This window comes from Parasteatoda tepidariorum, chromosome 1 (assembly GCF_982258835.1).
Source record: "Parasteatoda tepidariorum strain Cologne lab strain chromosome 1, Ptep-v5.0, whole genome shotgun sequence".
NCBI classification, from domain to species: Eukaryota; Metazoa; Arthropoda; class Arachnida; order Araneae; family Theridiidae; genus Parasteatoda; species Parasteatoda tepidariorum.
This window is the reverse complement of record NC_141755.1, coordinates 103,265,269-103,278,966: the sequence shown is the minus strand read 5'-3', so window position 1 is coordinate 103,278,966 and position 13,698 is coordinate 103,265,269. Positions and strand designations below refer to the sequence as shown.

Sequence of the window (13,698 nt, the reverse complement as noted above, 5' to 3'; positions counted from 1 at the left end):
ATCATTTTTTTAATTAAAAAATTAACATTACAAAAATTAAAAGGAAAATCATTTTTACTCAAATTATTTAAAAAATTATCCACAGCTTCTCGAAAACTTTCAACATTATTACAAATTTTCTTGATCCTAACTAATTGCGAAAAAACAAGATTTTTGAATATCTTACTACACAAATTAGTTTTAAAGTTGCAGAAAAAAAAATAACATTAAAATTAAAGGCTTTTCTTTTATCAAACACACCAATTTTAATAAAATTGTTAACAATATCAATTTTAAAATCTAAATATTCAATATTAAAGCAATTTTCATTAGTTTTTTTCAGGACCAAATCACCAGGATAAATTGTATAAATAAAATTAAAATCGTCACAATTAAACAAAATCAAATCATCAATGTATCGGAAAGCATTAAGTACTTTATGTTCAAGAAATTTAGCCTCAAAAAAGTGCAAAAAGATGTTGGCAAAAGCCCCAGAAAAGGAATTACCTTGTGGAATTCCAATAATTTGTTTATAAAAATCTAAACCATTAAAAAGAACATTCTCAAAAAGATTAAACTTGCATAAATCTAACCAGTTAAACCTATCAATTTTTTCATCAAATAAATACTTGTCATAAATACCTTCACAAATCTCAATAATTTTTTCATGTGGTATGCTGGTATACAAATTTTCAAAATCAAAAGTGTTAATGCTGGAAATATCATTACTTTTAATAAAATCCAAAACTTCAACATTACTTTCAATAATAATATTTTTCTCTTTTTTAATTTTAAGCAAAATAATTTTTAAAAAACAAAAAAACCTTTTACTAATATCAGAATTATAACTATTAGTACCACATGCTATAAACCTAAATTTAATTGGATTTTTATGAAATTTAACTATTGGAAATAAATATGGAAATGTAATCCTATTTAATTTAAATTTTAATTTTTTACTAAATGCAATAATTCTTTTTTCAATAACTTTTTTATCTTCTTTTAACTTTAAATAGGTATTATTTGCATTATATTCTCCAATAATCAATTTTTTAAAAAAATATTTACACATAATACAAAAATTATTTGAAGCTTTATCTACAACAGTAACAATGAATTTATCCTTAAGATTTTTAATTTTTCTAGATAAATCATAATCAATAAAAGTACCTTTAGGAAAAGAACTAAAACTGGTATTAAATAAATTAAATCTAACCCTTTCAATAATTTTAGCTTTCCACTCAGAAAAACCTTCAACAGGCCAATGATATTTTCTGGAAATTTTTGCAATAAAAAAATCTAGATCTTTTTTAATGGATAAAATAAAATCTTCTTTTTTCATCTTAACTCTGGTTCTAAACTTTGAACCCTTACTTAAAATGCTAATTAGATCCTGATCACCCACAATTTCCAAATTTCCGGTAATAACATGTCCATAATCATTATCAATAAATTTTGAAAAACCCTCCTCATTACAATAACAATCAGATTTAGAAATACAATTAAGATTTCGACTTAAAAAATTATAATTACACACCTTTTTTCTAAGTGTAGAAGAATATTTAAAAGCAGCAGTAACTCTAATTTGTTCTAAAGGAAAGAAATCAGAAAGACCATGAATAATCTGTGGTAACTTAGCATTTTCAAAATTCTTATCATGAAAATTAATCGTACAAAAAACCCTTTCGACTTTAGAAACATTATTAAAAAGCAAATCAGTTTTATTAACACCAATTTTTGATTTAATTAAATCCAAAACTATAAATTTAACAAGTTCAGTATCAAATTTAATTTTAGAACCAAATTTAATAAGGAAATTTTTTAAAATTTTATTTTTAAAGCCAAAAATATATTTCCTAATAGTGAAAATATTATTCAAATTAACAGGTAAGTTACAAAAATTCGAAAACTCATCAAACTCAATAAATTTACCCTTACCTTTTCCACCTCCCCTTTTACTTCTAAATTTTGAATCACAAACACCAGGAAAATCAAAAACTTTTAATTTATTATAAATACAAAAATCTTCAGTATTAACAGTACCTTCCCCATTAAATTTACTATTTAATCCATAAGGAAAAAGAGTCTTAAGACTACCAATGTAAATATTTTCTAAATCAAGTCTTTTATCTAAATTTTCCATAAAATCCAAAATAAAAAGAGTAACATTATTAAAATCATGAAATTGAAAATGTAAAATTTCATAATCCGTGGAACAATTACTATTATTAAAATTTTTTATAGCTGATCTGTGGGAATTAATCCGCTTATGAAATTCAAGACCTGTCTGACCAACATAACACAAATTACAACAATTGCACTGAATTAAATAAATAATATTAATACTTTTACAAAAAAATACATTAGAATGACTGTCAATTTGAGAACTATCAGCCAAAGGATAAAAGACTTGATTTAGAAAATATTTACATTGGTAGTCTTAAGACTCTTTTTCCTTATGGATTAAATAGTAAATTTAATGGGGAAGGTACTGTTAATACTGAAGATTTTTGTATTTATAATAAATTAAAAGTTTTTGATTTTCCTGGTGTTTGTGATTCAAAATTTAGAAGTAAAAGGGGAGGTGGAAAAGGTAAGGGTAAATTTATTGAGTTTGATGAGTTTTCGAATTTTTGTAACTTACCTGTTAATTTGAATAATATTTTCACTATTAGGAAATATATTTTTGGCTTTAAAAATAAAATTTTAAAAAATTTCCTTATTAAATTTGGTTCTAAAATTAAATTTGATACTGAACTTGTTAAATTTATAGTTTTGGATTTAATTAAATCAAAAATTGGTGTTAATAAAACTGATTTGCTTTTTAATAATGTTTCTAAAGTCGAAAGGGTTTTTTGTACGATTAATTTTCATGATAAGAATTTTGAAAATGCTAAGTTACCACAGATTATTCATGGTCTTTCTGATTTCTTTCCTTTAGAACAAATTAGAGTTACTGCTGCTTTTAAATATTCTTCTACACTTAGAAAAAAGGTGTGTAATTATAATTTTTTAAGTCGAAATCTTAATTGTATTTCTAAATCTGATTGTTATTGTAATGAGGAGGGTTTTTCAAAATTTATTGATAATGATTATGGACATGTTATTACCGGAAATTTGGAAATTGTGGGTGATCAGGATCTAATTAGCATTTTAAGTAAGGGTTCAAAGTTTAGAACCAGAGTTAAGATGAAAAAAGAAGATTTTATTTTATCCATTAAAAAAGATCTAGATTTTTTTATTGCAAAAATTTCCAGAAAATATCATTGGCCTGTTGAAGGTTTTTCTGAGTGGAAAGCTAAAATTATTGAAAGGGTTAGATTTAATTTATTTAATACCAGTTTTAGTTCTTTTCCTAAAGGTACTTTTATTGATTATGATTTATCTAGAAAAATTAAAAATCTTAAGGATAAATTCATTGTTACTGTTGTAGATAAAGCTTCAAATAATTTTTGTATTATGTGTAAATATTTTTTTAAAAAATTGATTATTGGAGAATATAATGCAAATAATACTTATTTAAAGTTAAAAGAAGATAAAAAAGTTATTGAAAAAAGAATTATTGCATTTAGTAAAAAATTAAAATTTAAATTAAATAGGATTACATTTCCATATTTATTTCCAATAGTTAAATTTCATAAAAATCCAATTAAATTTAGGTTTATAGCATGTGGTACTAATAGTTATAATTCTGATATTAGTAAAAGGTTTTTTTGTTTTTTAAAAATTATTTTGCTTAAAATTAAAAAAGAGAAAAATATTATTATTGAAAGTAATGTTGAAGTTTTGGATTTTATTAAAAGTAATGATATTTCCAGCATTAACACTTTTGATTTTGAAAATTTGTATACCAGCATACCACATGAAAAAATTATTGAGATTTGTGAAGGTATTTATGACAAGTATTTATTTGATGAAAAAATTGATAGGTTTAACTGGTTAGATTTATGCAAGTTTAATCTTTTTGAGAATGTTCTTTTTAATGGTTTAGATTTTTATAAACAAATTATTGGAATTCCACAAGGTAATTCCTTTTCTGGGGCTTTTGCCAACATCTTTTTGCACTTTTTTGAGGCTAAATTTCTTGAACATAAAGTACTTAATGCTTTCCGATACATTGATGATTTGATTTTGTTTAATTGTGACGATTTTAATTTTATTTATACAATTTATCCTGGTGATTTGGTCCTGAAAAAAACTAATGAAAATTGCTTTAATATTGAATATTTAGATTTTAAAATTGATATTGTTAACAATTTTATTAAAATTGGTGTGTTTGATAAAAGAAAAGCCTTTAATTTTAATGTTATTTTTTTTTCTGCAACTTTAAAACTAATTTGTGTAGTAAGATATTCAAAAATCTTGTTTTTTCGCAATTAGTTAGGATCAAGAAAATTTGTAATAATGTTGAAAGTTTTCGAGAAGCTGTGGATAATTTTTTAAATAATTTGAGTAAAAATGATTTTCCTTTTAATTTTTGTAATGTTAATTTTTTAATTAAAAAAATGATTGATGGTTTTTAGGTTTTTTATATTTTTTCTTTTAACAGGGCGCAATTCTAGTCTTAACTGAGCAGCCCCAGTTAAGCATTCTATTAATTTATCTACGTATCTCCTTCTCCTGACCTTTTCATATCATTTTTAAACTTTTACTGCGCATTATTATAGGGGGCGTTGTTTTTCAGTTTTTAGTGTTTTCTTTTCCTCCGCTTTTGAAGTTGATTCTTGACCTGTGACTGTGAGTTTTTAATTTTCTGATGATTTTTATTGATTTTCTTTTCGTAATTTGTTTATTCTTTTGAATGTATCTTGTTTTTCCTGGACCTCTATACAAAACCATCGGGGTACTGAGGGAGATATTTTAAGCTTTTGCTTCTCCCTCAAATAGAAATGGTTTTTTTGTTTTTAATGGCTACCGGGGCCGGTACCCCCTGAAGACGTCGGCTTCGGTGGTCGTATTTTTGTTTTATTTCATTTGTTTTGTATTGATACTTTTTCTGAAATTTCTGCTGCTTTTTAGCGCGTTTTTTTCAAAGAAGTTTTTTCCTTTTGATCTTAATTATTTGTGTTTTCTTTCAGTCTGTCATTTAAATCATATGATAATTTCAAGTTTTTTTATGTAAAAAAGAAAAGGACAAAAAAATGATAATTTGGGAAAAATTACACTCGAAACAATTTACATTTGAAATAACATTTTGGAGAAAGAAAAAAAATTGGACAAAAATTGCTTTTTTCTAGAATTTTAACCACTTTAGAAAAACACCGAAGATTCCTAAAGAATATTCTTCGTAAAATTTTTTAAAATGAAATTAAAATTTTATAAAATTAAATATCTACTACTGTTTTTTTTTTAAAGTTATATGATTTATTTAAATTAAATTCTAAAATTAGATTACTTCAGAAAAACAAGCTTTATTTGAACGACCTCATATAAATAGAAATATCTCAGGTTTAGGATATTTAAGTTATTAGTTGTTCATTATGAAGAGATTTATAAAGAAATCAAGTATTATCAGCAAATTTAGAAACGCATAATTAATTTTTAATTTTGGGAATTTTGATGAATAATCAAGATTAGATATTCATAATTAATTTCAATTCGTTCATAAATGTAGAAAGTTAAATCTTAATGGTAAGAAACAAAAATTTTAATGCTAGAAAAGATTGCAAGTAATAAGTTTATTTTTTATTAATTGTTTTTCCAACATTATTAACTTTAGTAATGTTTTAATGGTTTCTGCACGCGGTTTGTGCCCTAACTAGTACTTTCAAATATAAAAAAGGGGAGTAAAATATTTCAAAAAAGAATCTATTTAAAGTAATTAAAGAGTTTTAAATTAAATTAATTTATCTTATTTGCTGACTTGGTGATTTTGTATCACATTGAACAATATGATATTGCGATCACGCAATTAATATTTTAGGCTGCTCAATATTTTTTGGACCCACGCGCCTTGAAAAAAATTAGAAGTTTAAACTTTTAACTACTTTATTTAAAAGTTATTAAACTTAAATTTATTGCTCAATTTCTCAATACAAAAAAAAGACAGAGAAAATATTTAGAAATAAAAAAACGACCACTACCATATTTGTAAACTTTTATGGTATCTATTTCCAAATTAAATTATTTTTTTCTTTTATAGAAGAGGTAACTTTTCAACACTTTTTGTTGAACTGTTGATGATAATTGCAGTTAGAAATATATATTCATACCTATGGGTTTCCACTGTCAGTAAAACTGTTTAAAGTGGTGACAAAATTTAAAGAAAACTGGATGATTTAAACTTCCAATAAATTTTTAATTTGAAAAAAATATGTATAGAAATATATATTTAATTTGAAAGAAATACGCATATCTAATTTCTAAAATGAAAGTTAAATTAAAGTTTTTTTCAGTAGCCTAGGAAAATTTTAGCTACCACTACTTTATTTTTTCAATGCCATGGCAACCCTGATAATATATAATCTGCAGCTTTATAAAAAATTTGGAAGAAATAAATATGCTTTACTTACAGCAAAAGTCTTCAAATCTTCAGAATTGTTCGAATTTGAATTTTCGGAATTGTTCAAAGAAGTCCAGCAGTTCTACCATCTTTGAATCATCTACCATGTTTGAATCATCCCAACGAGTTCTCATCTTCCGAAATACTATGCAAAATAATCCTAAAAATCTAAAACATGTTGTATTAAAAAGAATAGCATGTTAAATATCATTAATTTCGCAAGAGATCGAAAGCAAACTTGGAATAATTAAATGTTTTAAAATTAAAATAAAGTATAAGAAGCATGCGAAAACAAATGATAGGAAGAAAATGATAAGAAAAACACTATAGTAAAAAAGGGAATAATAAATAAAACATTGCTTAAGAAACTCAATGAAAACTAAAAAAACCACCATGTGGAAAAAAATCAGACACGTTCAAATGAAAAAACAAGAAACAAAGCGTGAGCAAATAGATTAAAAAAAACGTAATTACAAATGGAAAACATGAAAAAACGAAAAAGAAACAATGAAAAAGCAGAAGAAAAAACACAAAAGGAAAAAGTGAAAAACAAATCACCAACGTAAAAATTTAAGACTATCACTGGAAAAAAAACTAAAAACAAGATACCCAGGACAAACGGATAAGAAAAGTAAAAAGAGGATAAAAAAAGCACCGTGAATGGATATAAAACAATGGATGAAAGGAAAACAAACACCATGAAATGATAAAAAAAAACATCATAAGCAAACCGAATATTAACATAATAAAAAATTTAAAATAAAGCACCTTGAAGAAACGGAAAATTAAACACCATGAATAACAAGAAAACAAACACGATGGAAAAGAAAAATACAAAACACCTCATATGAATGGAAGACAAGCACAATAAAAACACGAAAAAAAGCACCACCAAAAACAATGTGGAGGAAAAAAAAAAAAAAAAACAGAAAACCAACATAATGAAAAAATAGATAACAAAAACAAACTCGATGAAAATGTGAAAAAGAAAATTACTATTAGAAACAGAAAAAACATAATAAAAAGGGGAAGAACAAAGCGCCATAAACGTAATGAAAAATGAAGGGAAAAAAACAAAGACAAAACGGAAAAGAAAAAGAGTGAAAAACAAAAAGACACCGCGAAAAAAGGATAAAAAACAATGAAAACGGAAAGCAAACACCACAAAAAGATTTTAAAAAAATATGCACCATGAACAACCGAAAATAAACGTAATGAAAATGCGGAGAACAGACATATAACATAACAAAGTACCCAAAACAAACGAGAAAAAAAAACAAAATAGAAAACGGAAACCAAAGTTTTAGAACAAACAGAAAACATACGTAATGAAGAAAAAAACTGAAAATGAAACACCATGAATGTAACTAAAACAAAGGAACATAACAGAACATAAAGAAAGAAGGGAGAACAAACATAATGAAAAAAAAAAGGAAAACATAATGGAAAATTAAAGCGGAAAACAAACACAATGAAAGTGCGAAAAACGAAACACAGCAATAAAAAGGAAGATAAACTAAGTGTGTCCAGAATAGACAGGGGAAAAAAAGAATAAAAAGAATAAAAATAAAAAGCACTGCCAACAAACAGAATAAAACAATGACAAAAGGGAAATATAACAAAAAAAAGGAAAACAAAACACAATGAAAAAATGAAAAACGAAACAACCATGACAAACATAAAAGAATAATAAAAAGACATAAAACAAAATACGGATGAAAAAGGAACACAAACATAATGGAAAAACGAAAAAGAAGCATAATGAAGTAGCCGAAAATAATCATAATGTAAAAAAGAAAAAAATGAAGAAAGAGAAAAAACAATGTGAAAAGGAAAACAAACACATTGATGATAAGAAAAACAAAGCACCGTAAATCAAACAGAAAACAAGCATAATGAAAAAAAAGCATAAATTAACAAAATAACAAACACCATGAGCAAACAGTAATCAAACACAATACAGACGCAAAATACGGAAAACAAACACGAAGAAATAAAGGAAAACAAAGCAACCAAAATAAATGGATAGAAAAACAATGATATAAAAGACAACGTACATAATAAAAGGAATATAATGAAATAACGTAAAACAACTGCAATGAAAACTCGAAAAAAAAAAAAAAAAAAAAACGTCATGAACAAGCGGAAAGACCAAACATGAAAAAAAATGAAGAGAAGAATAAAGTACTGTTAAGAAACGGAATACAAACGCTGAAAAAAAAAAAAAAAAGAAAAACACCACGAACAAATCGAAGACAAACACAATGAAATAACAAAAACAAATATTATGAAGAAACGGAAAACATTTCTAATAAAAAGTTGATAAACAAAACATCGTAAACCAACGGAAAAATCTATGTAAAAACGGAGAACAAACCCAATGAAAAGACGAAAGACAAAACACCTCGAAAAAAATGAAAAGGAACACAAACATTAAAAAATACGAAAACACACATTAAAGAGACGGAAAACGAAACACCACAAAATGAAAATATGAACGAAAAAGCACCTTGAACCAATGGAAAAAAAAACCAAGAGGAAAACAAATATAACAATAAGCAAACATAATGAAAAAACTGAAAACGAACAGAATGAAATGAACCACCACGAATAAACGTAACCGAAGAGAAACTGAAAAGGCAACATTTTATAAAAAATCCTTAAAAACAACACATGAGTAAAAAAAAGAAAAAAGAAAAACAAAACACCACGAACAAATCGAAGACAAACACAATGAAATAATAAAAACAAATATACTGAAATCCGGTACAAATATTATGAAGAAACGGAAAACAGACATGATGAAAAACGGAAAACATTCATAATAAAAAGTTGATAAACAAAACATCGTAAACCAACGGAAAAATCTATGTAAAAAAGGAGAACAAATCCAATGAAAAGACGAAAAACAAAACACCTCGAAAAAAAAAAGAAAAGGAAAACAAACATTAAAAAATACGAAAACAAACATAATGAATAAATGGAAAACAAACATTGAAGAGACGGAAAACGAAACACCACGAATAAATGAAAGAAAAACACACCACAAAATGAAAGTATGAAAGAAAAAGCACCTTGAACCAATGGAGAAAAAAAACAAAGAGGAAAGCAAATATAACAATAAGCAAACATAATGAAAAAACTGAAAACAAACATAATGAAATGAACCACCACGAATAAACGTAACCGAAGAGAAACTGAAAGGGCAACATTTTATAAAAAATCCTTAAAAACAACACATGAGTAAAAAAAAAGAAAAAAGAAAAACAAAACACCACGAACAAATCGAAAACAAACACAATGAAATAATAAAAACAAATATACTGAAATCCGGTACAAATATTATGAAGAAACGGAAAACAGACATGATGAAAAACGGAAAACATTCATAATAAAAAGTTGATAAACAAAACATCGTAAACCAACGGAAAAATCTATGTAAAAAAGGAGAACAAATCCAATGAAAAGACGAAAAACAAAACACCTCGAAAAAAAAAAAAAGAAAAGGAAAACAAACATTAAAAAATACGAAAACTAACATAATGAATAAATGGAAAACAAACATTGAAGAGACGGAAAACGAAACACCACGAATAAATAAAAGAAAAACACACCACAAAATGAAAGTATGAACGAAAAAGCACCTTGAACCAATGGAGAAAAAAAAACAAAGAGGAAAGCAAATATAACAATAAGCAAACATAATGAAAAAACTGAAAACAAACATAATGAAAAGAACCACCACGAATAAACGTAACCGAAAAGAAACTAAAAACGCAAAATTTTATAAAAAATCCTTAAAAAAAACACATAAGTGTAAAAAAAAAAAAAAAAAAAAAAAAAAAAAAAAAAAAAAAAAAAACATGAGTAAAAAAAAGTAAATAAATAAAAAATAAAAAAAACTTCGAAAAAAAAGTACAATGAATAAAAAGAAACTTGAAAATTGCACAACGAAAATAAACTTGGAACACACAAAACGGAGGGGTGGGGGAATGGAAAAATTACAAAGGAAAGAAATTGAAGAAAACAATTGAAACAATCTAGAAAAAAAAACAATGGAAAAAATACAATAAGAAAAAAAAGTGAAAAATAGACCACGTAAAGAATTTCGAAGAGATAATGGAGAAAACTTGAGGGGAAAAGAAACTGGGGAGAAAAAAAAATTTAGGAACACAATGAAAAATTTAGAAAAAAATTTAAAATTAAAAAACAAATTGAAATGACTGAAAAATATCAAAAATTAGGAAACGCAAACGCAACGCGATGACGGAACGACTGCATTTCGTCGCATGCAGTCTAAAGCGGAAGTAGGAATGATGAATTTCGCGAAATAAGCATTAAAGATGTGTACCGGAAACGCTTTAACGAAAATGTTTGAACCAGAAAAAAAAAACCGGACAAAATTTTGTCTTTTCTTAACCCGAAGATAAAACGCATCATTTGAGTAGCTACTCTACCTCCTTGCGATTACTTAAAATATCATAGAAAACAGAACTTCTAAATAAATAAATAACTTGCCTTATAATTAAGTATTATTAGTAAACTTACCTTTTACAAAGAAAAGTATCATACCATTTTTTGAACAAATAGAACATTTTTTACACCAATTTGAACTTACCAATAGCATTCAGCTACATAATACTGCATTCAAGACTGTTAGACAGGTACTTACATTGCTTCTTGTAACTTTTCTTTTTCTTGGTAACCTGAGGGGGGGGGGGAATATATGATCATTAAATTGAAATCATTACATTCCAATGTCTAATGAAATATAGAATTATTCTATCTCAATTGTTTATTTCTATTTCCGCTTTCTTAAATATCTTAACATTAAACGATAACGGAGCCGAGAATTTCTATAGTTCGTTTACCAGGAGTTAGCACTCGGACTCAGAGTTAATTTCAGCATGGGAGTAAGAGGAGACACATCTCCGCACTTGAAAATGAGACGAACCTTCATGCGTGGCTAACGCAAAGAGTGACTTCTTTTTCCGTCACTTACTTCGCTTTAACCTTTGCTATTGTACCTTCCGTTACTCTAGCTAATTAAATATACTTCAAATTAAAAAAACTGCTGTTTTCCCACCAAAATGTCTCAAAAAGGACAAAATTTTCACTCAAAAGAGTGAAATATCATCAAATTTATGAAATATTTAACGTTAAAAAAATGAACATAAAGATTGCGAAATAAATATTTTTGTCATATGATCGTCAAATAACAACCTTGTTCAGGATTGTTCACATCCTTCTTCTAAAAATAGTGAAATAGTATCGTCGGATACCACGTGATGATACCACGTGGTCGGATACCACACCACGTCGGAGCGAAAGTGCCAACTCCTGGTGAACGAACTATACTTACCAAATCTGCAGATTGACTGTTTTGCTTCGTTAGGGAGCAGAACAAAGGGTTTTCCGCATTATCCACGGTTAATGTGCGTAATAATGGCTACCTCAACGTTAGGGTTCAAAAATTCGGTTTCTTGCATTCTATCAACTAACTTGATGGCTATATTTATTGACCTGATTCTCAAATGAATAAATGACAATATTTTTATTGAATGACATTCTCCCAATGAAAATAAATATATATTTTTAAATATAGTATATATATTTTAAGTAATTATATTTTAAGTAATTTATAGAAAATAAATATATATTTTAAGTCATTTGATTCTTTTTATTATATTTTTTTAAAGTGATTGATTCTATCAACTAATGTAACTGGATTTTTTAGAGATAGCGAAAATAAATAATTATTAAAATTTTAATATAAGCGTACAAAGACGCATTGCTTTTCCAGTAAAGATATTGCTTTGACTTAACTAGTAGGTAATAAGTAGATTATGTAGTTAGTTTGAAGATTAGCTGATTCATTTGTGAAATTAAACTATTTTTGAACTTTATCGGTTCATCCTTGTTTATCTGCCCATTAGCTAGATAATCTTTTGAATAACTGATTTCTAAACTAGAAGCTATTAGAAAAATTTTTTTTTTAAAAATCTTTGAGGTGATAATTTTAAGATATATTGAAACTTACAATTGATCATCCACTGTCTCTTAAATTTTTATTGTCAAGTACAACTTAATGCAGTGGTTCATAAACCGGGGTGAGGGGTCATTGTTTAAAGGAAGAGGTCAGTTTGAAGAAAGATATCAGTTTGGATATTACATTTAAACTCTAATACAGATTCTCTTGTACCCTTCAGAAATGGAATTTAATGCATGCTTTCTTGCACTAACTGATGCGTTAAATTAAATTCAAAATCCATTTAGTTCGAGTCTTTTTTTTTATTTTTAACTACCGTCGTTGAACAGCCTACCCAATTTTGGATTTACGATTACTATGGTTCAAATTCGTAGCCTTTTAATTTTGAACCTGATACAGAAAACAAGGGATTTCTTGAATCAGTACCACCAGAGGTATGATTTGTAATGGTAACAAAGAGGACTTTGTGACTCGATAGATTAGATTTAACGTGCATCAGTTACCATTTACTACACGGGGAGTTTTCGGCCGACTCGAATCCGTGACCTCTTGGACATGGGCCCAGTGCTCTACCAACCAGGCTATCCCCGGCTCTTTGTGTTTTGGAAAAGTTGTTGATATTTTATTAGATAGAAGAAAAAAAGACGGGTTAACAGAATTTTGTTCCTTAAAGCTTTGTCTTATATAAGAGAGGCAGAGTCGTTGCAATTATAACATTGCTTAAGTGATTGTGACGATTTATTTTGACGAGTCAGGCTCCTCAGTTATGTTAGTAAACAAAAAGACTTGAAAGAAATAGATTGGAAAATGCCTTTGCAACCATTCAGCTTGCACTGCCAGAAATACGTGCCTGCCTCCTTGTTAGGCAACAGGCCCACTAACTGCAATCCCTGGCGGCCAAATTATTAGACGCACTTTAGGATTCAGCCTGCTTTTCAGTAGTTAATAATGAAATATTTAGATTCCATTTTTACAGGGTTCCCACTCTATGATGAGATTGAAATTCAAGGACTTTCCAGGACTTTTCAAGGACCTCAACAAAATTTTCAAGGACCTTAATCTAAGACCAATTTTAAAAATTATTCTCTTCTATTTTACTAGAAGCAACAATGCTTGTTGTGGCAATAATTAATTTCAAATCTAATACCTAAATGCTTTGCCTATATAGAGAGAAGAGAGTATATGTATTATGGACAAAAATTTATATTTTTTTAAAAACAACCCTACT

General features: G+C 26.9%; 1 long non-coding RNA gene across 2 annotated transcripts in view; it reads right to left on the bottom strand.

The window, feature by feature from the left end:
- Positions 1-10,051, bottom strand: part of LOC147816658 (uncharacterized) — an 80,685-nt gene extending 70,634 nt beyond the window's left edge. For both annotated transcript variants that reach the window (XR_015428644.1, XR_015428646.1), the window contains exon 1: positions 6,492-10,051. This is a non-coding gene — a long non-coding RNA (uncharacterized LOC147816658). The remainder of the gene's footprint in view (positions 1-6,491) is intronic.
- Positions 10,052-13,698: the final 3,647 nt, after the last annotated feature.